Raw genomic sequence first — 24129 nt, forward strand, 5'->3', positions numbered from 1 at the left:
GCCCTGGAGCATGCGCACTCAGCGCCTGGGCAATGAGCAAATTGGATTGAGCGGTTACTGGGCCGCGGAGGATTGTGGGGACTGTGGCTACCATTCATCAGCTGTTTTATTGCAGACTGACCGCAGATCAGACCTGAACCTATAATATTGCTGTTTTATTTTAGGGCCCAATCAACTAAATAGAAGAACTAAATTAATTTAGAGATAAATTAAAGGGGGCCGTTCCTGCAAAGAACAAACGGAGCATGGCCCAAAAAGAACAAAGAGGAACAGAAACTTAAAACATCAAATCAAAACGTGAAAACTGACTGGGGTCGATAAAGCAGTCCAAGCCCTTTGGTGTCCATTGAGCACAGAAGGCCTCGTTTCTGTTCATTTCTCTCCAAAGATGCGGTCTAATCTGATTAGTATGTCCAACATTTGCTCTTTATATTTTGATATTCCAACATCTGCAGTGTTTCTGCTTTTTAAAATTTCATTCATTTGATGTTGGCGTCGTTGGCTAGGCCAGTATTTATTGCCCATCCATAACTGACCTTGAGCAGGTGGTGGCGAGCTGCCTTGGTGAACTGCTGCAGTCCATATGGTGTAGGTACAGCCGTAGTGCTATGAGGGAGAGAGTTCCAGGATTTTGACTCAGCGACAGTGAAGGAACAGCGATATATTTCTAATTTAGGATGGTGAGTGGCTTGGAGAGGAATTTCCAGGAGAGGGGATTTCGTTGTGTCTGTTGCCGTTATCCTTTGTGGATGTGGGTTTGGAAAGTGCTGCATAAGCCTTGGTGAATTTCTGCAATGCATCTTGTTGATGGTACACACTGCTGCCATTGTGCTGGAGGGAGTAGATGTTTGTGGATTAGGTGCCAAGCAAATGGACTGCTTTGTTCTGGATAGTGTCAAGCTTCTTGAGTGTTGTTGGAGCTGTACTCACACAGGCAAGTGGAGAGTATTCCATTACACTCCTGACTCGTGTCTTGTAGATGTTGGGCATGTACTTGCCACATAATTCCTAGCTTCTAACCTGCTTTTGTAGCTATGCTATTTATATGGCTAGTCCAATTCAGGTTCTGGTCAATGGCAGCCCCAAGATGTTGATCGTGTTTTATTTTGTTTTGTTACAGATGTTGCTCTGAGAACTGAGTCTAAAAACACAGACTGATTAAAGGCTGTGTTTAAAGTCAGCAAATCTAATTCTGTTGAGACTTTTTATGTCTACAATATTTTGAAAATTTATTATTGGGAAATGGGCATCGCTAGCATAACCAGCAACTCACCAAGCCTCTTCTGAAAGCACCTTCCAAACCCCCTAACTTACAAGAATATGGACAGCAGGAGCACGGGAACATTACAACCTGCAATTACCCTTCCAAGCCACACACCATTCTGACTTGGAGGTATTTTGTTGTGCCTTCACTGTCTCTGGGCTGAATTCCTTTCCTAGCAGCACTATAGGTACACCAACAATACTTAGATTGCAGCGATTAATGAAGGAAGCTCACCCCCAACTTTGGAAGGACAATTAGGGATGGACAACAAATGATCACATCCCATGAAAGAATTGAAACAATCGACTGACAATCAGCAGTTTCCCTTGATGGTGATGTTTAGTCAATTGCTGCAATCGGAGTGGTGAAGGTGCTCTCACAATGGTATGAGCTAACGAGTTACAGGATTATCACCCGGCAACAATGAATTCATGCCGATGTAAGTCCAAGTCAGGTTGGTTTCTGTTTTCCTCTGGTTCACCGTCTCCCAGATTAAACTCCGAGCTTTCATCAATCCTATCAATCTGTTGAAGACTTTGGCTGGTTGGTGAAATTCACCTGATGTTGGTGTCAGTTGCCTTTCGGAGGATTTCCCAGTTTTCTGAAATTCCATTGTGGTTCTGGTGTTAATGTCATGATCGGAGTTTCAATTCCAGTGCTGATGAGGGAGGACCTGTGCTGACAGAACTACAGAATCGTTACAGTTCAAGGGGAGCCCATTCGACTCATCGAGTCTGTGCTGACTCTCTGAAAGAACATTCTACCTAGCCCCACTCCCTTGCCTTATCCCCGTAACCTTGCATATTCTTTCTTTTCAGATAGAAATTCAATTCACTTTGAATACTTTGATCAAACTTGCCATGTTACAATCTTTTATTTATCTTCAAAATAAGAATTGGAGGTGTCCAAAAAATACAACTTTATTGCTAATTATTCACCTTGATTCTCTTAAATAAAAATAAATCAAAACTCAGATCAAATAATACAGCAAAACAAAGAGAGTTTAACGAAAACATTCAAAAATCAATAGATGGTTCAGAATTTATTAAGAGCATAGATTCAGAACAAAAACTTTAATCATGAATCCTTATTTTTAAAGAAATTCTTATCAATGGTCGAACCCCTTATTTACACTCATTGGTTCTAATTCTCAGCTGAGTGAGGCTCTCTGATTTATTCAAACAACTATCTGTCACAAAACATGATTTGTTATCCGGGCATTGGTCAGTACTTAAGATTCATTAATGTCTATCAACTTAATTAAATGTCTATATGTGCCCGTCACGTGTACCAATTCTACAAAGATAAGGTGTTCTGCATTAACCTTGCTTGTTTCTAAGACTCTTGTACATTCTTCTCCTGTTGCTAAGACTACAATACTTTCTTATTGCTAAATGTATTGTGGAACCATGGTCTCTACGTTACAAAGGCTTTTATGCACATTTTCTTGAAAGAATGTGAGCTTTGTACAGCAATTCTCATATTTTTATCTGAACCCATGTTTCAGGGTGGCATGGTAGCACAGTGGTTAGCAATGTTGCTTCACTGCGGCAGTAACCAGGTGCAATTCCCGGCTTGGGTCACTGTCTGTGCGAAGTCTGCATGTTCGCCCCATGTCTAAGTGGGTTTCCTCTGGGTGCTCCGGTTTCCTCCCACAAGTCCCAAAAGGCGTGCTGTTAGGTGAATTGGACATTCTGAATTCTCCCTCCGTGTACCCGAACAGGCACCGGAGTGTGGCGACTCGGGATTTGGCTTTTTGGACATTCCATTTTCTGTCTAAGTACTGAATTTAAAAATTATACTGCATCAATTCTTAAAGGTTCCAACTAAATAAATCAGTGAATCAATAAATCTGTAATCTATCATTTCTCCCCTTTTGATTATTCAAAATAAAAATCGAATAGACCAATTACAATAGTACAAAGTAAAGCAAAGAAACAAGTGCCATAAAAATGAACACATTTGCAGTATTTGATGAGAAATTAATAGTAAGCACCCTTCATTTCTGACTCGGCGTTTTTGACATTCTTTTACAGATACATTTGATTATCACAAATACAAGATATATCGCAAAAAAACCTACAAAGAACATAACCAGGCTTTGTACCACTGAAACTCCTAAGAATCCCAACCACTCCACATCCCAACTCGAAGAGTGCTGGACTCGGGTTTTTTGAGATTTTCAACCTCACTTTTAATGTATTTTGCCAAATTAATGATCTCTTTGAAGTGATCTGGAATCTAAGTACAACATTCCGATCCGATCAGGGCACATGTCCACCTTTCTTGGTGAGAATATAATCCAGAGCTATTCGAATTTGCAAGGCCACAGGTCGGATAGCTCGCATTTCAGAGGAAATCCTGAACAAGGCTGTTGAGGTGTCATTTGCTACCTTTTCTATGATGACTGCCAGTTTATTAACTTTTTGGCTGTCTTTGCAGCACCATTTTTTAAAAAAACAAAGCGAAAAACTTGTCGTGCAGTAATGGCACGTTTACTTCTTTGATCTGATAGTTTGCATCAGTAATTGTTCATCCTTGACGTCTCACATCACTGTCTTAAGGCCATATGTTCTTTCTTCCTTGTCAATTTTGAGCGTGATGCTAAGACCGGGTCATGGGATAAGCTTTTGATCCAAAATTGACTATAAAATCATGTTGAGTTGCCATACACAGATTATGTGTTAACTAAACTAAAATAAATGTAATTTCAACTTGTGAGTGATGTATAATACGGTTCCAGTTGTCGCAGGGTGAGATCTTACTATTCCACCCCTTATCTCATTATTGTTCTTGGTCACTTCTTTCTTTAGCCTTGAGTGGGGTGATCTGTGCAGGGAGAAAATTCACTTTGTTTTTCTTTTCTAATCTGATTTTTTTCTTTTCATAACTTGTGATAAATTCCATCTTATTCCACAATCTATTGTAACTTGAATGTGATCTCTGAATAATTGGATTGATACCCCTTTCTCTCGGACACTCTCCATTTGCAAATCATCTCACTCAAATATCATTCAAAATAACATCATGCATGGACTTAAAATATTCTCCAGCTCTCCAAATTGTCTGTATCCACCTTATGGATATTCCTCATCGGGTTTACTTGCTAGCAGCCCCTTACTTGTTCTTATCCAAATAATTTGCCCTGTCACTTCAATTGTGCTCGTTTCGACAGGTAACAGTGTGTTTGATTCTATCCCAATTATTTTAAGTCAGTTTCTCTATGGAATGTGTGTCAGTGCCTTGATCACTTAATGATGGTGTTTCTCTCTGTTGGCCCCATTTACCATTTCCGGCCATGTCAAGTAGTGTGCCTGCATGGGGCCTGCTCTTCAATGCATAATGGCAAGCCTGCCTATTAGTTTCTTCACACGTAACTCATCTGCACACGTACGCAGTGCCCCCAATGTCATAACCACACATTCTTGAACCTTTTGTGATCTTATCAAAAGATCTCAAAGTTGTTGCTCATCTCTCCACGTATGATCCAGATGCCTTGGGTGGTGGCCAGAGTATCAAATTTTTGTTCTCTTAAATAAAAGCATAGACAAGGACACAAGCATTACCAAGAGAAAATTTATCAATGTATTAGCCTCCTCTGAACTTTCCCCTTCATATTAAGGCCAGATTGAAATATTCCATTGAATTGCACCCAATATTCCAATTCCCATTTCCTGGTTTGATTTCCTGTCTCATTCGTCTACCCTCAATTACTTAATCCTACCCCAACCATGAGCCCTGGAGTTATCTAGCAGTCCAATGATATACCTTCATGTTTAAAACAGAAATCAACATTTCCATTTGGTTCCAGACAGTAACATTGTGATTGTTTGTTCTTTGTCTTAAATTACCCATTTGTTTTACAGTAACTTGCTCAATTACATTGTCTTTTCACATCACAGAAGTGTTTCAAATTCGAACAACAATGTTGTTGGCTTTCAGATTTGTATTAATGTCCAGTTCATCTCTTCTTTGTCTGAAGTTGTAGGATCTCTTCTTCAAAATAGGCTTTGTCCTTATGTCCATGGACACCAGCTAAACTGGATGTTTTTTTTTTACATCATCGTTGTTCTTGTTACCCATCAAATAGATTTCATTTTTAATTGCATCCCGCCTTGTTCACCTATCGCCCATCCTGTTCTTGGCTCTTCATTCACTCTGCCGTATCCCGTCGTCACATTGGCCTCCTCTAATCGTTCTTCCCCAACCCTACTCACTCCCTCAACTCCAATCTGCCTCAATGTTCATATATCCAACTTGGTTGTTCCTCTTGTCCTGAACTACTGTAAGCCGCCCATTTGAGTAATAGACACTCCCCTGGAGCCCTTCTAGCATCTGAGATCATTTTCAATCTTCCCATGTTCAGAATATCCTCTATCCAGCAGCAACTGCTGATTGCCTGTTGGAGTAACAGACTTCAGATCATTTAGAATCTCCATATTGTTGGGTTGGTACGGCAAAGTAATAATTCCCATTATTATGGCCATGTATGTGGAAGGGAGCAAGTAAAATGTGGCAAATCTAATGCTGACGCTGTTGCTCAGACTTGTCTAAGACTGGTGAATGCAACCTCGCGCTTCTCCATCAATTCTGTGTTACAACTTCTCACTGAATGCCCACCCACCCTTTGACTGGATTTTAAATCAGGTCGACTATTGCTGCAAAATTGAAAGTCTTACAAAGGGGGCGGCACGGTGTTTAACACTTCCACCTCACAGTGCCAGAGAGTGGTGGGTCTGTGGAATTCATTGCCACAGAGGGCGGTGGAGGCCGGGACGTTGAGTGTCTTTAAGACAGAAGTTGATAATTCCTCGAGAAATCAAGAATTTAAGGGCTATGGAGAGAGAGCGGGTAAATGGAGTTGAAATCAGCCATGATTGAATGGTGGAGTGGACTCGATGGGCCGAATGGCCTTACTTCCGCTCCTATGTCTTATGGTCTTATGGACCCGGGCTCTACTCTAGCCGTGGGGAGCTTGCACTTTTTCCCTGTGCCTGTGTAGGTTTCCTCCCACAGCCCAAACACGTGCAGGGTAGGTGTGTTGGTCACGATCCAAGGATGTGTAGGTTAGGTAGGTATATGGGGATAGAGGGGGCCTGGGGAGGGCACTCCCACAGAGGGTCAGTGCAGACTGATAGGCAAATGGCCTCTTTCCGCACTACTGTGATTCTACGATGCAATGATTCTATCAAATAAATTCGCAAATTCCTGAAGCTGCTGCAAATCTTGTTCCACTTGCAGTTACCTGGAAAGTAAAACACAAAAGATCCATTCTGCTTGGGGCAAAATGGGTTAATTAATCGGAACATATCTGACAATTCAAACTTAAAATTTGTAATTCCCAATTTGTGTAAAAATATAAATACATCTTCAGCTGTTAACAGGCATGGATTAATTCTCTGCTCCTTTGAAAATTTTCAACTGGACACCATTACGTCACCGCCTCTCTTTGTTTTGACCGAGTAAGAAACATGGGACCCCTTTTCTTTAATATTCTCTATTGTACACACTTTTTATTTCTCTCGATCTCAGAATTTTTTCTGTCATTCTTCTTGCATCAGGAATAATTATTTTTTGAACCCGACAAGAAGTTTTAACACATAATCTATCCAACACAGGATTTGCCATAATCATTTTAGATATCCCAAATTCCAATAAATCATAATAAACTAAAATTATCTCACTCTTACATGTGTGAATTTGTATCTGGATTAATATTCCCACATGTTGATCACAAATATCCTGGAAGCATGCCTCTGGCCAGAAAAAACATGACTCCAGGTTTTGTAAGCTGTTTGCTCAGCGATTGCAATTTTGACAGAAAAACATCAACACTTGAAACAGACACACATGAATATCATTCACACATAAGCAGGTTCCGGTAGCGGCCATGACCTGCTAGGTCGCACGAACGGCAGCTCCCGCCGGGATAGGTTTTTCGGGCTGCTAAAAGGAGCGGCGGCGGTACTTGACGGGAGGGACCGGCGCAGGAACGGACGTGGGAGAGGCTCTCCTCGGTGGTGCATGGAGGGAACCAGGAGCGGAGCCGGCAGACGCGCGAACCCGGGGAAGAAGGTCGAGAAGGACAAAATGGCGGCCGGAGAAGATCGGGAGGTGTGGGCCCAGTGGGCCAGAGAACAGCAGGAGCTCCTTAAAAACTGCTTTATGGAGCTGAAAACTGAGATGCTGGCCTTCATGGAAAGAATTGTGGTGACCCAGAAGGCGCAGGAGAAGGAGATCAAGGAGGTGAAGAGGAAGGTGGCGGAGAACGAGGACGAGATCCTGGGCCTGGCGGTGAAGGTGGAGGCGCACGAAGCTCTCCATAAGAGATGGCAGGAGAGGCTGGATGACCTTGAGTGTAGGTCTCGGAGCCATAATCTGCAGATCCTGGGCCTTCCCGAAGGAGTGGAGGGGGCGGACGTGAGCACGTACATGGCCACAATGTTGGGGACGTTGATGGGCGCGGGGGCCTTCCCGTGGCCCTTGGAGCTGGATGGGGCGCACGGGGCTCTCGCCAGAAAGCCGCGGGTAAACGAGCCACCAAGGACGATGGTGATACGGTTCCAGCGCTTGGCAAACCGGGAGCGAGTCCTGCAGTGGGCGAAGAAAGAGCGGAGCAGTAAGTGGGAGATCGGCGAGATCCGAATTTACCAGGATCTGGGAGCTGAGCTGGCGAGGAGACGTGCAGGTTTCAACCGGGCGAAGGCGGTCCTCCATGGTAAAGGGGTGAAGTTTGGGCTCCTGCACCCGGCGAGACTGTGGGTAACATACCAGGACAGGCACCACTATTTTGATACGCCAGACGAGGCGTGGTCATTGATCAGGCAGGAGAAGCTGGACCTGAACTAAGGGACACTTGTATGAGGGTGAAATGTGCGGGTGGGGAGGGACTGAGGGGAGGACGGCGGGTAAAGCATAAGTTTATGGGCTTGTCTGCCCTAGTTTGGTTGGTGGTTTTGTTATTTCTTTTCCAGGTGTTTTGTTCTCCAGGTGTTCGGTGCTAGGGGGTGGGAAATGCCCGGGACGGGTTGTCCGGCGCACGGGGAGGTCCCAGAGGGCGCTTGCCCCTCTACCCCTGTGGGGACAGGGGGGGAGGGGGGGGCCCAAAGGAGGCAACAAGTTAAAAGTTGGTATATAGAGGTGGGAGCGGCCGGGGTCAACATGGGTGAGATGACTGACGGAAGCACAATGGCGGGGAAACCAGAGCTAAGTGGATGCTTGGGGGGGGGGGGGGGGGTGCAGGGGGTTTTGGGGGTGGGGAGGTGCAGGGGGTTTTGGGGGTGGGGGGGTGCAGGGGGTTTTGGGGTGGGGGGGTGCAGGGGGTTTTGGAGGTGGGGGGTGCAGGGGGTTTTGGGGGTGGAGGGGGGGGGGAAGGGGTGCTGCTTTGCTGACTGAAGGGGAGCCAGGTGAGGTGAATGGATGGAGTCAGGCGGGGTGGCCGCCGGGTGGAGAGCTGGAGGAGGGAGGCGGGGGCACGCGGTTGGCCGAAAAAGGGAGATGGCTAGTCGGCGGGATCCCCCCCCCCCCCAAACCAGGCTGATCACGTGGAACGTGAGGGGCCTGAATGGGCCGGTCAAGCGGTCCCGCGTGTTCTCGCATTTGATGGGGTTGAAGGCGGACGTGGCCATGTTGCAAGAGACCCACTTAAAGCTCGCTGACTAGACGAGGCTGAGGAAAGGATGGGTGGGACAGGTGTTTCACTCGGGGTTAGACGCCAAGACCAGAGGAGTGGCCATTTTGGTCAGTAAACGGGTGGCATTTGAGGCGGGGAGCATCATGGCGGACAAGGGGGGCAGGTATATAATGGTGAGTGGCAAGCTGCAGGGGACCCGGGAGGTGTTAGTGAATGTATATGCCCCGAACTGGGACGATGTGGACTGCGTGTTGGGTAGGATCCTGGACTTGGAGATAAGTCACCTGATAATGGGAAGGGACTTTAATACGGTCTTGGATCCGAGCTTGGATCGTTCCAAGTCCAGGTCGGGAAAGAGGCCGGCGGCGGTCAGGGCCTTGTGGGAGTTCATGGGCCAGATTGGGGGGGGACACACACCCCTGGAGGTTTACGCGGCCAAGGACGAAGGAGTTTTCCTTTTTCTCCCATGTCCATGAAGTCTATTCATGAAAAGGCTTCTTTGTGTTGAGTAGGGCGCTGATCCTGAGGGTGGAGGGGGTAGAATACTCGGCCATTGCGGTCTCGGACCATGCCCCGCACTGGGTGGACCTGCGACTGGGGGCAGAACGGGGTCAGCGCCCTCTCTGGCGACTGGATGTGGGGCTGCTGGCGGACGAAGAGGTGTGTGGGTGGATGAGGAGTATTGAGAATTAGGTGGGAGCGAATGACACAGGAGAGGTGATGGTGACAGTAGTTTGGGAGGCTCTGAAGGCGGTCGTTAAGGGAGAGTTAATCTCCATTAGGTCCCATAGAGAGGAGAGGGAGAGACTGGTGGGAGAGATACTCAGGGTAGACAGGAGGTACGCGGAGGCCCCAGAAGGGGTGCTGTTGAAAGAGCGCCGGAAATTACAGGCGGAGTTTGACTTGCTGACCACGGGGAAGGTGGAGGCGCAGCTGAGGAAAGCGAAGGGGGCAGTTTATGAGTATGGGGGGGAAGGCGAGCAGGATGCTGGCGCACCAGCTTGCAGGAGGGCGGCAGCCAGAGAGATTGGGGAAGTGCGGGATAGGGAAGGCAACATGGTGCTGAGCCCAGAGAGGGTTAATGAAGTCTTCAGGGAGTTCTACGGGAAGTTATACGAGTCGGAACCCCCCGGGGAAGGGGAAGGGATGAGGCAGTTCATGGACCGGTTGAGGTTCCCAAGGGTGGAATCCGAGCGGGTGGAGAGCCTGGGGGCTCCGATTGAGTTGGAAGAGGTAGTCAGGGGGCTGGCAGGCATGCAGACGGGCAAGGCCCCGGGCCCGGACGGTTTACCTGTGGAATTTTAGAAGAAGTTCTCGGAGCTGCTGAGCCTGCTCCTGATGAGAACCTTCAATGAGGCAAAGGAGAAAGGGACCCCTCCCTCCGACAATGCCGCAGGCATTGATCTCGCTCATCCTGAAGAAGAAGGATCCGCTTCAGTGTGGGTCCTACAGGCCGATATCGCTCCTGAACGTAGATGCCAAGCTGTTGGCAAAAAATTCTGGCCACCAGAATAGAGGACTGTGTCCCGGGAATGATTGGGGAGGGCCAGACGGGAGGCTCCTGAATATCTTCATGATGCCCTCGGAGGTGGAGGCGATGGACGCGGAGAAGGCCTTTGACAGGGTGGAGTGGGAGTATCTGTGGGAGGCGCTAGGCAGGTTTGGATTCGGGGAGGGATTTATAGGGTGGGTCAAGCTGCTGTACCAGGCCCCTGTAGCGAGTGTGTCCACAAACCGGCTAAGGTCGGAATATTTCAGGTTGCACCGGGGGATGAGACAGGGGTGACCCCTGTCCCCGTTGCTGTTTGCCCTGGCAATTGAGCCGTTGGCCCTTGCGCTCAGGACTTCGAGGGATCGGAGGGAAAACCGGGTCTCCCTCTACGCGGATGACCTGCTGTTGTATATTTCGGACCTGTTAGAGGGGATGGGGGAGGTCATGCGGATCCTGGGGGACTTTGGGAGGTTCTCCGGGTAATAGTTGAACGTGGCAAAGAGTGAGCTGTTCGTGGTCCACGGTAGGGGCCAGGAGGAGAGACCGAGGGAGTTCCCGCTCAGAATAGTGGAGAGGAGCTTTCGATACTTGGGGATACAAGTGGCCAGGGACTGGGATGCCCTGCACAGGCTCAACTTAGCACGGCACTTGTCACGGCTCCGCCGACGTTCTCGCCGGCGTGATACACCAAGTCCGGTGGTGACGGCGGCACTGAGGATCTGGGGGCAGTGGAGGAGACACAGGGGAGAGGAGGGGGCCTCTGTGTGGACCCCGATACGGAATAACCACAGATTTGCTCCGGGTAGAGTGGATGGGGGGTACCAAGGCTGGTATAGGGTAGTTATTAGAAGGATGGGGAACCTGTTTGTAGACGGGACTTTCCCTGGCATGCAGGCGCTGGAGGAGTGGTTCGGCCTGGCCCCGGGGAATGTGTTCAGGTACCGCCAGGTTCGGGACTTTCTTAGAAAACAGGTGGGGACATTTCCGCTGCTGCCCCCACGTAGGATCCAAGATAGGGTGGTGTCTGGCGTCTGGGTAGGGGAGGGGAATGTGTCGGACATATATCAGGAGCTGCAGGAGGTAGAGGAAGCCTCAGTGGGGGAGTTGAAGGATAAGTGGGACGAGGAGCTGGATGAGGGCCTGTGGGCCGATGCCCTGGGCAGGGTGAACTCCTCCTCATCATGTGCCAGGCTCGGCTTCATCCAATTTAAGGTGGTGCATCGGGCACATATAACGGCGGCAAGAATGAGTAGATTTTTGGGGTGGGGGACAGATGCCCGAGATGTGCGGGGAGTCTGGCGAATCATGCCCATATGTTTTGGGCATGCACGGCGCTTAAAGGATTCTGGCAAGGGTTTGCAAGGGTGATGTCTAGGGTTTTGGACGCTCGGGTGAAGGTGAGTCCAACAGTAGCGATATTTGGGGTGTCGGAGGATCCGGGAGTACAGGAAGCGAAAGAGGCCGAGGTACTGGCCTTTGCCTCCCTGGTAGCCCGGAGACGGATTCTGTTAATGTGGAGGGACTCGAAACCCCCGAGTGTGGAGACCTGGGTTAGCGACATGGCGGGGTTCCTTAGCCTGGAGCGAATAAAGTTCGCCTTGAGAGGGTCCTTGATGGGGTTCTCCTGGCGGTGGCAACCTTTCCTTGAAAAATAAAAACTGGTCACTTTTCCTGACAAAATCTACACTCAGAATAGACAATTCTTCTAAACTGCCCAATAAAAGTATTCTTCAGACTTATCCCTATTATCCAAACCATATTTCTATTTTAGCAATACAGAATCGTAAAGATTCACTAACAATTCATTCACAATTTGGTACTTCAAAACACTCTTTAGATAAAGGAACATATTTTAGAACACAAATTACTACATCAACCAAGGAAAAAGAACAGAACACACAAACTTCCTGAACAAGAAACCATGGTCAATCGACTTCACACAATCAAATAAAAACACCTAAACTAAAACCCTTTCAGCTTATGCCACCACAAATACCACATGATGGCTCAAGCCACTTTATTCACAAAATATAACCTCAAACCATACAGTCGGTCGTAATCCATTGGCACCGTTACAAATAATGAACAAGATACAACCACCAACACACACAATTTCTAATTCAACCACCTAACGAGTCGTCCAAATCCATCCAAAGATACAAACCATATAGTTCCATCACCAATACCAGCTTGTTCGAACCAAATAGGTTTGTTAAGAACCCCAATCCAGGCACTCGGGCCATATAAAGTTCAGAGCCCTGATAATAAAAGAATGACACACAAGTATCCCATACAGACTTACAATCATCTGATGCATCACGAACAAAATTCAAATGGAGATCCACTATACAGAATAAAACAACCAATACGGTGACACAACACCCCAATATAAGTCAGAAAAATAAAAACTGGTCACTTTTCCAGACAAAATCTACACTCGGAATAGGAGATTCCAACCTTTCAAAATATTATGATCAATTGGATGAACCAATTAAACTGAGAGACATGAAATCCCTAGAAAAGGAGCCATTAAAATTAGCTGAGACAATAGTTATCATCTCTAATACCTTTAAACTCACTCCCATTCAGGATACGCTTTTAAACAGGGGCTTGCCATTTGTCCCAGTGCAAAGCAAGATAATAAACAGATCCAAATGGATCTCGATAAATTTTCCAGAAAAATCAAACTCTTGAATTTCTTAGAGTAAAAGACAATGAACAAGGAACCGTTCACCCCCAATCAAATTGGCTTCTACCCAAAAAGAAAATAGATACAAAAATACTGAACTTTATCCAAACGATCGATTTAGACACTGGTAAAATTAAACAAATACGGGACAAACACAATCTCACACGAGCGGAAAGACAGGCAATCAGACAATTCAAATCAAATTTGAATATCATAATAAAATCAGCAAATAACGACAACAATATTGTTCTAATGGATCAACAACAATATCTTTTTGAAGCTTACCGACAATTGAACAATATCGAATGTTACACAAAAGTACCGGAACCCTCATATCGCCAAAAAACAACTCCTCCTCCACAATAGTCCTCAATACCGGGGCCCCACAAGGCTGCACCCTTAGCCCCCTGCTATACTCCCTGTACAAACTGCGTGGCAAAATTTGGTTCCAACTCCATCTACATGTTTGCTAAAGACATGACCATAGTGAGTCGGATCTCGAATAACGACGAGTCAGAATACACAAAAGAGATAGAGAACCTAGTGGAGTGGTGCAGCGACAACAATCTCTCCCTGAATGCCAGCAAAACTAAAGAGCTGGTCATTGACTTCAGGAAGCAAAGTACTGTACACACCCCTGTCTGCATCTACAGAGCCGAGGTGGAGATGGTTAACAGCTTCAAATTCCGAGGAGTGCACATCACCAAATATCTATCCTGGTTGGGACGCTACCAGAAAGCACAACAGCACCTATACTTCCTCAGGAAACTAAGGAAATTCAGCATGTCAACACTGACTTGTACAAACTTTTACAGATGCACCATAGAAAACATCCTATCTGTCTGCATCACAGCCTGGTTTGGCAACTGCTCGGCCCAGGACCGCAAGTAACTTCAGAGTCGTGAACACAGCCCAGTCCATCACACGAACCTGCCTCCCATCCATTGACTCCATCTGCACCTCCTGCTGCTTGGGGAAAGCGGGCAGCAGAATCAAAGATCCCTCCCACCCAGCTTACTCACTCTTCCAACTTCTTCCATTGGGCAGGGATACAAAGGTCTGAGAACACGCACAAACTGATTCAAAAACGGCTTCTTCCCCGCTATTACCAGATTCCTAACCGACCCTCTTATGGACTGACCTGATTAATAGTCAGTACATCCTGTCTGCTTCACCCGATGCCGGTGTCTTTGTATTTACATTGTGGACTTTGTGGTGCCCTTTTTGTATTTACGTTTAATTTAATTTTCTTTTCATGTACTAAATGATCTGTTTGAGCTGCTCGCAGAAAAAAACTTTTCACTCTATCTCGGTACACGTGACAATAAACAAATCCAAATCATAAACCTATTAACACAACTTTATAAATCCCACTGTATCAGTGAAAAACAAATGGAATACTTTACCGGATTACAACCTCTTCCAAGGAAATTCTACCTTCCTCCAAAGATACACCAGGATCCAAAGACATGGACCGTACCCCATGAAATACCTCCTGGTAGAACCATAGTTTTGGATTCTGCAGTGAATCTTATAGAATTGCAGAATACATAGATTCATTTTCAAACCCATTGGCTCAGAAACATTCAAGCTACATCAAAGATACATATCATTTCACAGAAACAGTTAATTCCCTTCAGATGTGATGGGTTCACAATGGATATCGATGTCCTTAAAAGATATTCACAATTCAATTAGTAATCCATTGGCACCGTTACAAATAATGAACAAGATACAACCACCAACACACATAATTTCTAACTCAACCACCACTCAGTCGTCCAAATCAAACCAAAGATACAAACCATATAGTTCCATCACCAATACCAGCTTGTTCGAACGGTTGGTGTGTTGCCTCCCAGGTGCCAGGGTGCGTGATTTCTCGGATCGTGTTTTCGGGATCGTTAAGGGGGAGGGGGAGCAGGCCCAAGTCATGGTCCACATAGGTACCAACGACATAGGTAGGAAAAGGGATAGGGATCTAAGGTAGGAATTCAGGGAGCTAGGGTGGAAACTTAGATCTAGGACAAACAGTTATTATCTCTGGGTTGTTAACCGTGCCACGTGATAGCGAGACGAGGAATAGTGAGAGAGAGGAGTTGAACACTTGGCTACAGGGATTGTGCAGGAGGGAGGGTTTCAGATTTCTGGATAATTGGGGCTCATTCTGGGGTCGGTGGGACCTCTGCAAACGGGATGGTCTACACCTGGACCAGAGGGGTACCAATATCCTGCGGGGGAAATTTGCTAATGCTCTTCGGGAGGGTTTAAACTAGTTCAGCAGCGGCTTGGGAACCTGAATTGTAGCTCCAGTATACAGGAGGTTGAGAGTAGTGAGGTCATGAGTAAGGTTTCAAAGTTGCAGGAGTGTACAGGCAGGAAGGTGGTTTAAAGTGTGTCTTCTTCAATGCCAGGAGCATCCGGAATAAGGTGGGTGAACTTGCGGCATGGGCTGGTACCTGGGACTTCGACGTTGTGGCCATATCGGAGACATGGATAGAGCAGGGACAGGAATGGTTGTTGCAGGTGCCGGGGTTTAGATATTTCAGTAAGCTCAGGGAAAGTGGTAAAAGAGGGGGAGGGGTGGCATTGTTAGTCAAGGACAGTATTACGGTGGCAGAATGGACGTTTGATGAGGACTCGTCTACTGTGGTAGTATGGGCTGAGGTTAGAAACAGGAAAGGAGAGGTCACCCTGTTAGGGGTTTTCTATAGGCCTCCGAAAATTTCCAGAGATGTAGAGGAAAGGATTGCAAAGATGATTCTCGATAGGAGCGAAAGCAACAGGGTAGTTGTTATGGGGGACTTTAACTTTACAAATATTGACTGGAAACGCTATAGTTCGAGTACTTTAGATGGGTCCGTTTTTGTCCAATGTGTGCAGGAGGGGTTCCTGACACAGTATGTAGACAGGCCAACGAGAGGAGAGGCCATATTGGATTTGGTACTGGGCAATGAACCAGGACAGGTGTTAGATTTGGAGGGAGGTGAGCACTTTGGTGATAGTGACGACAATTCGATTATGTTTACTTTAGTGATGGAAAGGGATAGGTATATACCACAGGGCAAGAGTTATATCTGGGGGAAAGGCAATTATGATGTGATGAGGCATGACGTAGGATGCATCGGATGGGGAGGAAAACTGCAGGGGGTGGGCACAATGGAAATGTGGAGCTTGTTCAAGGAACAGCTACTGCGTGTCCTTGATAAGTATGTACCTGCCAGGCAGGGAGGAAGTGGTCGAGCAAGGGAAACGTGGTTTACTAAAGCAGTCGAAACACTTGTCAAGAGGAAGAAGGAGGCTTATGTAAAGATGAGACATGAAGGTTCAGTTAGGGCGCTCGAGAGTTACAAGTTAGCTAGGAAGGACCTAAAGAGAGAGCTAAGAAGAGCCAGGAGGGGACATGAGAAGTCTTTGGCAGGTAGGATCAAGTATAACCCTAAAGCTTTCTATAGATATGTCAGGAATAAATGAATGACTAGGGTAAGAGTAGGGCCAGTCAAGGACAGTAGTGGGAAGTTGTGCTTGGAGTCCGAGGAGATAGGAGAGGTGCTAAATGAATATTTTTCATCAGTATTCACACAGGACAATGTTGACGAGGAGAATACTGAGATTCAGGCTACTAGACTAGAAGGGCTTGAGGTTCATAAGGAGGAGGTGTTAGCAATTCTGGAAAATGTGAAAATAGATAAGTCCCCTGGGCCGGATTGGATTTATCCTAGGATTCTCTGGGAAGCTAGGGAGGAGATTGCTGAGCCTTTGGCTTTGATCTTTAAGTCATCTTTGTCTACAGGAATAGTGCCAGAAGACTGGAGGATAGCGAATGTTGTCCCCTTGTTCAAAAAGGGGAGTAGAGACAACCCCGGTAACTTTAGACCAGTGAGACTTACTTCTGTTGTGGGCAAAATCTTGGAAAGGTTTATTAGAGATAGGATGTATAATCATCTGGAAAGGAATAATTTGATTAGAGATAGTCAACACTGTTTTGTGAAGGGTAGGTTGTGCCTCACAAACCTTATTGAGTTCTTTGAGAAGGTGACCAAACAGGTGGATGGGGGTAAAGCAGTTGATGTGGTGTATATGGATTTCAGTAAAGCGTTTGATAAAGTTCCCCACGGTAGGCTACTGCAGAAAATACGGAGGCATGGGATTCAGGGTGATTTAGCAGTTTGGATCAGAAATTGGCTAGCTGGAAGAAGACAAAGGGTGGTGGTTGATGGGAAATGTTCAGAATGGAGTCCAGTTACTAGTGGTGTACCACAAGGAACTGTTTTGGGGCTACTGCTGTTTGTCATTTTTATAAATGACCTGGAGGAGGGCGTAGAAGGATGGGTGAGTAAATTTGCAGATGACACTAAATTTGGTGGAGTTGTGGACAGTGCAGAAGGATGTTACAAGTTACAGAGGGACATAGATAAGCTGCAGCGCTGGGCTGAGAGGTGGCAAATGGAGTTTAATGCAGAAAAGTGAGAGGTGATTCATTTTGGAAGGAATAACAGGAAGACAGAGTACTGGGCTAATGGTAAGATCCTTGGCAGTGTGGGTGAGCAGAGAGATCTCGGTGTTCATGTACATAGATCCCTGAAAGTTGCCACCCAGGTTGAGAGGGTTGTTAAGAAGGCGTACGGTGTGTTAGCTTTTATTGGTAGAGGGATTGAGTTTCGGAGCCATGAGGTCATGTTGCAGCTGTACAAAACTCTGGTGCGGCCGCATTTGGAGTATTGCGTGCAATTCTGGTCGCCGCATTATAGGAAGGATGTGGAAGCATTGGAAAGGGTGCAGAGGAGATTTACCAGAATGTTGCCTGGTATGGAGGGAAGATCTTCTGAGGAAAGGCTGAGGGACTTGAGGCTGTTTTCGTGAGAGAGAAGGAGGTTAAGAGGTGACTTAATTGAGGCATACAAGATGATCAGAGGATTGGATAGGGTGGACAGTGAGAGCCTTTTTCCTCAGATGGTAATGTCTAGCACGAGGGGACACAGCTTTAAATTGAGGGGAGATAGATATAAGACAGATGTCAGAGGTAGGTTCTTTACTCAGAGAGTAGTAAGGGTGTGGAATGCCCTGCCTGCAACAGTAGTGGACTCGCCAACACTAAGGGCATTCAAATGGTCATTGGATAGACATATGGACGATAAGGGAATAGTGTAGAAGAGCTTTAGAGTGGTTTCACAGGTCGGCACAATATCGAGGATCGAAGGGCCTGTACTGCGCTGTAATGTTCTATGTTCTGTGTTCTACAGTAGCTCAGAATTTGAGGATTTCACAACAATTCCTCAAAAAACATAATTCCTAAGAATTCAGGAACATAATTGAAAATGGCGAACAAAACACCAATACATTTAATACCAAATGTGATGGCCTCATTTAATTCTTTGAATTCAATTACTGGTCACAGTCACATAGTTTCACCACCATCAGGTGCACCAACCTGTACCGCAGATATGACCCGACTGGCAGCCCCGGTCCAGGCACAAACATGGGGCGCGATTCTCCCAACGGGAGTCTAAGTGCCGACGCCGGAGTGAAAACCGGAGTGGACTCGCCAACACTAAGGACATTCAAATGGTCATTGGATAGACATATGGACGATAAGGGAATAGTGTAGATGGGCTTTAGAGTGGTTTCACAGGTCGGCGCAACATCGAGGGCCGAAGGGGCTGTACTGCGCTGTAATGTTCTATGTTCTAAATAGATTTGTTAAGAACCCCAACCCAAGCACTCACTTGGGTCATATAAATTTCAGAGCCCTGATAATAATAAAAGGAATGACACACAAGTATCCCACACAGACGTACAATCATCTGATGCATCACGAACAAAATTCAAATGGAGATCCAGTATACAGAATAAAACAACCAATACGGTGACACAACACCCCAATATAGGTCAGAAAAATAAAAACTGGTCACTTTTCCAGACAAAATCTACACTCAGAATAGGAGATTCCAACCTTTCAAAATAAGAATTGCACCAATCAAAAAATTCAATTTGACTGTTTTCCAGGAGCCAAATAGATTCACATCACTGCCATCTTAAATAAATTGCAACATCATCCGAATGTGGAGATGGCAATATTCTCAATCGGAATAAATAATCGTACGCAAAAACCTTTTACTGCAATTTAACAACTTCAAAGATTAAAAACAGCCAATCATAATTCCCAAATATAAAGGTCCAACTTTGGGACACTGAACTAAATTATGAAGAAAGTCTTTCACAACAACAGAAGGAAACAATTCTGACTTTAACCAATACATCAAACAACAGACTTTTATTCCGGCAAACAGACCTATTTTTCCAAGTGGAACCGGATAACATACACTGGACAAATGACACGGCTACATCTATTATAAACAATTGGATGAACTATTTAATCTGAGAGACATGGAAACCCTAGAAAAGGAGCCGTTACAATTAGCTAAGACAATAGTCAACATCTCGACTACCTTTAAACTCACTCCCATTCAGGAAAGGGTTTTAAATAGGGGCTTGAGATTTATCCCAGTGCAAAAGCAAGATAATAAACAGATCCAAATGGAGCTCGATAAATTTCACAGAAAAATCAAACTCTCGAGTTTCTTTGAGTATAAGACATCAAACAAGGAACCGTTCACACCCCAATCAAATTGGCTTCCACCCGAAAAGAAAATTGATCCAAAAATACTGAACTTTATCCAAACGATCGATTTAGACACTGGTAAGATTAAACAAATACGGGACAAACAAACTCTCACACGAGCAGAAAGACAGGCAATCAGACAATTCAAATCAAATTTGAATATCATAATAAAATCATCGGCAAAAGGCAACAATATTGTTCTAATGGATCAACAACAATATCATTTTGAGACTTACCGATAATTGAACAATAACGAATATTACACAAAATTACCGGAACCTACATATCGCCAAACATGGCTTTAAGGGTAAAGTAGTAGCATGGATAGAGGATTGGTTAATTAATAGAAAGCAAAGAGTGGGGATTAATGGGTGTTTCTCTGGTTGGCAATCAGTAGCTAGTGGTGTCCCTCAGGGATCAGTGTTGGGCCCGCAATTGTTCACAATTTATATAGTTGATTTGGAGTTGGGGACCAAGGGCAATGTGTCCAAGTTTGCAGACGACACGAAGATGAGTGGTAAAGCATTAAGTGCAGAGGATACTGGAAATCTGCAGAGGGATTTGGATAGGTTAAGTGAATGGGCTAGGGTCTGGCAAATGGAATACAATGTTGACAAATGCGAGGTTATCCATTTTGGTAGGAATAACAGCAAAAGGGATTATTATTTAAATGATAAAGTATTAAAACATGCTGCTGTGCAAAGAGACTGGGTGTGCTAGTGCATGAGTTGCAAAATGTTGGTTTACACGTGCAACAGGTGATTAAGAAGGCAAATGGAATTTTGTCCTTCATTGCTAGAGGGATGGAGTTTAAGACTAGGGAGGTTATGCTGCAATTGTGCAAGGTGTTAGTGAGGCGACACCTGGAGTATTGTGTTCAGTTTTGGTCTCCTTACCAGAGAAAGGAACTTCTTCACCCAAAGGGTTGTGAATGTATGGAATTCCTTTCCCAGTGAAGCAGTAGATGTTCCTTCATGAAATGTTTTTAAGATAAAGATAGCTAGTTTTTTGAAGAATAAAGGGATTAAGGGTTATGGTGTTCGGTCCAGAAAGTGGAGCTGAGTCCACAAAAGATCAGCCATGATCTCATTGAATGGCGGAGCAGGCTCGAGGGGCCAGATGGCCTACTCCTGCTCCTAGTTCTTATGTTCTTATTTATGAACAACAACAACACCTCCTCCACAATAGTCCTCAATACCAGGACCCCACAAGGCTGCGTACTTAGCCCCCTACTCTACTCCATGTACACACAGGACTGCGTAGCAAAACTTGGTTCAACTCCATCTACACGTTTGCTGACAATACAACCATAGTGGGTCGGATCTCGAATAACGAAGAGTCAGAATACAGGTGGGAGACAGAGAACCTAGTGGAGTGGTGTCGTGACAACAATCTCTCCCTCAATGCCAGCAGAACTAAAGAGCTGGTCACTGACTTCAGGAAGCAAAGTACTGTACAGACCTCTGACTGCATCAATAGAGCTGAGGTGGAGATGGTTAACAGCTTCAAATTCGGAGGAGTGTACATTACCAAAAATCTGTCCTGGTCCACCCACGTCGACGCTACCACCAAGAAAGCACAACAGCGTCTATACTTCCTCAGGAAACTATGGAATTCGGCATGTCCACATTGACTCTTAACAACATTTACAGATGCTCCATAGAAAGCATCCTATCGGGCTGCATCACAGCCTGGTATGGCAACTGCTCGGCCCAGGACCGCAAGAAACTTCAGAGAGTCGTAATCACAGCCCAGTCCATCACACAACCCTGCCTCCCATCCATTGACTCCGCACCTTTAGGGGCCAAGCCCTCACCTTTAGGGGCTAGGCCCACGCCGGAATAGTTGCCGTCCCGCGGGCTGGCGTGGAAGGCCTTTGGCGCCACACCAGCCGGGGCCGAAGGGACTCCGCGGCTGGCGGAAGTCTGCGCATCAGCGGCTGCTGACGTCATCCCCGCGCATGTGCGGGGGGGGGGGGGGTCACCTACACGTCGGCCATCGCGGAGACCTACACGGCCGACGCGTAGTAAAAGAGTACCCCCACGGCACAGGCTCGCCCACGGATCGATGGGCCCCAATCGCGGGCCAGGCCACCGTGGGGGCACCCCCCAGGACCGTGGAGCCCGCTCTCGCCGCCTGGTCCCGCCATTAAGGGAGGTGGTTTAATTCACGCCGGCGGAACCGGCATTACAGCAGCAGGACTTCGGCCCATCGCGGGCCGGAGAATCGCCGGGGGGAGGGGGGGGGCGTCGACCAGCGCGGTACGATTCCCGCCCCCGCCGGAGAATTCGATGGCTGGCGGGGGTGGGATTCACTCCGAATTCAGCCCCTGGTCTCCGAGTTCTTGCGGGTTTTCCTGTTCTACGAAGAAACAGAGATGGTTTCTGTTTCTTTTTTTTCCCACAGTTAAAGAGTTTTTGTTATAGTTAAAAGATTTCTTCATCATTTTTTAATAAGGATTATTTGGAGGTTTTTTGGTGGATTCTTTCCAGTCAACTGTTAGCGCAGTAAATTGGCTTCAAAGCACTCAGAAGCCGGGGACTAGGACGATTAAACAACGGCAGAGATTTAAAACCTAAGACATCTACAAGAAAAGTCTTCTAAACGCAAGACAGCTGCTAAACAATTTCAAATAAAGGTTTAACATTCGTCCCAGTACAAAAACCAAACAACACAGATCCAAATAGATCTTGATCAATTTTATAGAAGAATTGAAATTTTGAGTTTCTTTGAATATACGACATCAGGCAAACAACCATTCCTACCCCAATCCGATTGGACCCGACCGGAAGAGAAAATACACCCAAAAATACTACATTTCATCCAAATTGACTCAGACACTCTTCAAATCAAACAAATAAAGGATAAGCCAAACTTCACAAGAACAGGAAGACAAGCAATCACGCAGTTAAATCAAATTCACATATCATCATAAAACCAGCAGACAAAGGGAATAATATTGTCATTATGGATCGGCAACAATACTGAATATTATATTAAATTACCAGCACCAATATTCCTACAAACACATGAACAAATCTCAGAGTTATTAATACAATTATACAATTCACACTACATTAATGAAAAACAAATGAACTATTTTACTGAATTTCAACCTTCACCCAGAAAATTTTACCCCCTCCCAAAAATACATCAAAATCTCAAAACATGGACTGTCCCACATGAAATTCCCCCAGGCAGACCTATTACTAAGATCAAACAAGTAAGAGATAAACAAAACCTAACAAGAACAGAGAGACAAGCAATCACGCAGCTAAAATCAAACTCACATATTGTTACAAAACCAGCAAAGGGAATAATATTGTTACTATGGATCGGCAACCATACCTTTTTGAAGCTTATCGGCAACTCAACAATACTGAAGATTATAAATGACCAGCACCAATATTGACACGGTACCTCATGGTTGGTAGTTGCAAAAGGTTAAATCTCACGGGATCCAGGGTGAGGTTGCCAATTGGATACAAAATTGGCTTGACGACAGAAGCCAAAGGGTGGTTGTGGAAGGTTGTTTTTCAAAATGGAGGCCTGTGACCAGCGGTGTGCCTCAGGGATCGGTGCTGGGTCCACTGTTATTGATCTGTTATTAATGATTTGGATGAGAATGTAGGAGGCATGGTTAGTAAGTTTGCAGGTGACACCAAGATTGGTGGCATGGTGGATAGGGAAGAAGGTTCTATAAGATTACAACAGGATCTTGATCAATTGGGCCAGTGGGCCGATGAATGGCAGATGGAGTTTAATTTGGAGAAATGTGAGATGATACATTTTGGTAGATCAAATCATGGCAGGACTACTCAGTTAATGGTAGGGAGTTGGGGAAAGTTAGAGGACAAAGAGATCTAGGGGTACAGGTTCATAGCTCCTTGAAGGTGGAGTCGCAGGTGGACAGGGTGGTGAAGAAGGCATTCAGCATGCAAGGTTTTATTGGTCAGAATATTGAATACAGAAGTTGGGATGTCTTGTTGAAGTTGTACAAGACATTGGTAAGACCACATTTGGAACACGGTGTTCAGTTTTGGTCACCCTATTATAGGAAGGATATTGTTAAACTAGAAAGAGTGAAGAAGAGATTTACTCGGATGCTACCTGGACTTGATGGTCTGAGTTATAACGAGAGGCTGGAAAGGCTGGGACTTTTTTCCCTGGAGTGTAGGAGGCTTAGGGGTGATGTTACAGAGGTCTATAAAATAATGAGGAATCTAGATAAGGTAGATAGTCACTATCTTTTCCCAAAGGTACAGCAGTCTAGAAATAGAGGGCATAGGTATAAGGTGAGAGGGGAGAGCCACAAAAGAGACCAGAGGGGAAGTTCTTTCACACAGAGGGTGGTGAGCATCTGGAATGGGCTGCGAGAGGCAGTGGTAGAGGCGGGTACAATGTTTTTCTTTTAAAAAGTTAGACAGTT

The 24129-nt window shown here is 45.7% G+C and overlaps 1 long non-coding RNA gene across 1 annotated transcript; it reads left to right on the forward strand.

The window, feature by feature from the left end:
- The first annotated feature begins 70 nt into the window (after positions 1–70).
- LOC140421670 (uncharacterized) lies at positions 71–4469 on the forward strand. Its single transcript, XR_011946979.1, has 2 exons — positions 71–1703; positions 3301–4469. It is a non-coding gene; the product is annotated as an uncharacterized lncRNA (long non-coding RNA).
- The last annotated feature ends 19660 nt before the right edge of the window (positions 4470–24129 follow it).

This window comes from Scyliorhinus torazame, chromosome 5, assembly GCF_047496885.1.
Source record: "Scyliorhinus torazame isolate Kashiwa2021f chromosome 5, sScyTor2.1, whole genome shotgun sequence".
NCBI lineage: Eukaryota > Metazoa > Chordata > Chondrichthyes > Carcharhiniformes > Scyliorhinidae > Scyliorhinus > Scyliorhinus torazame.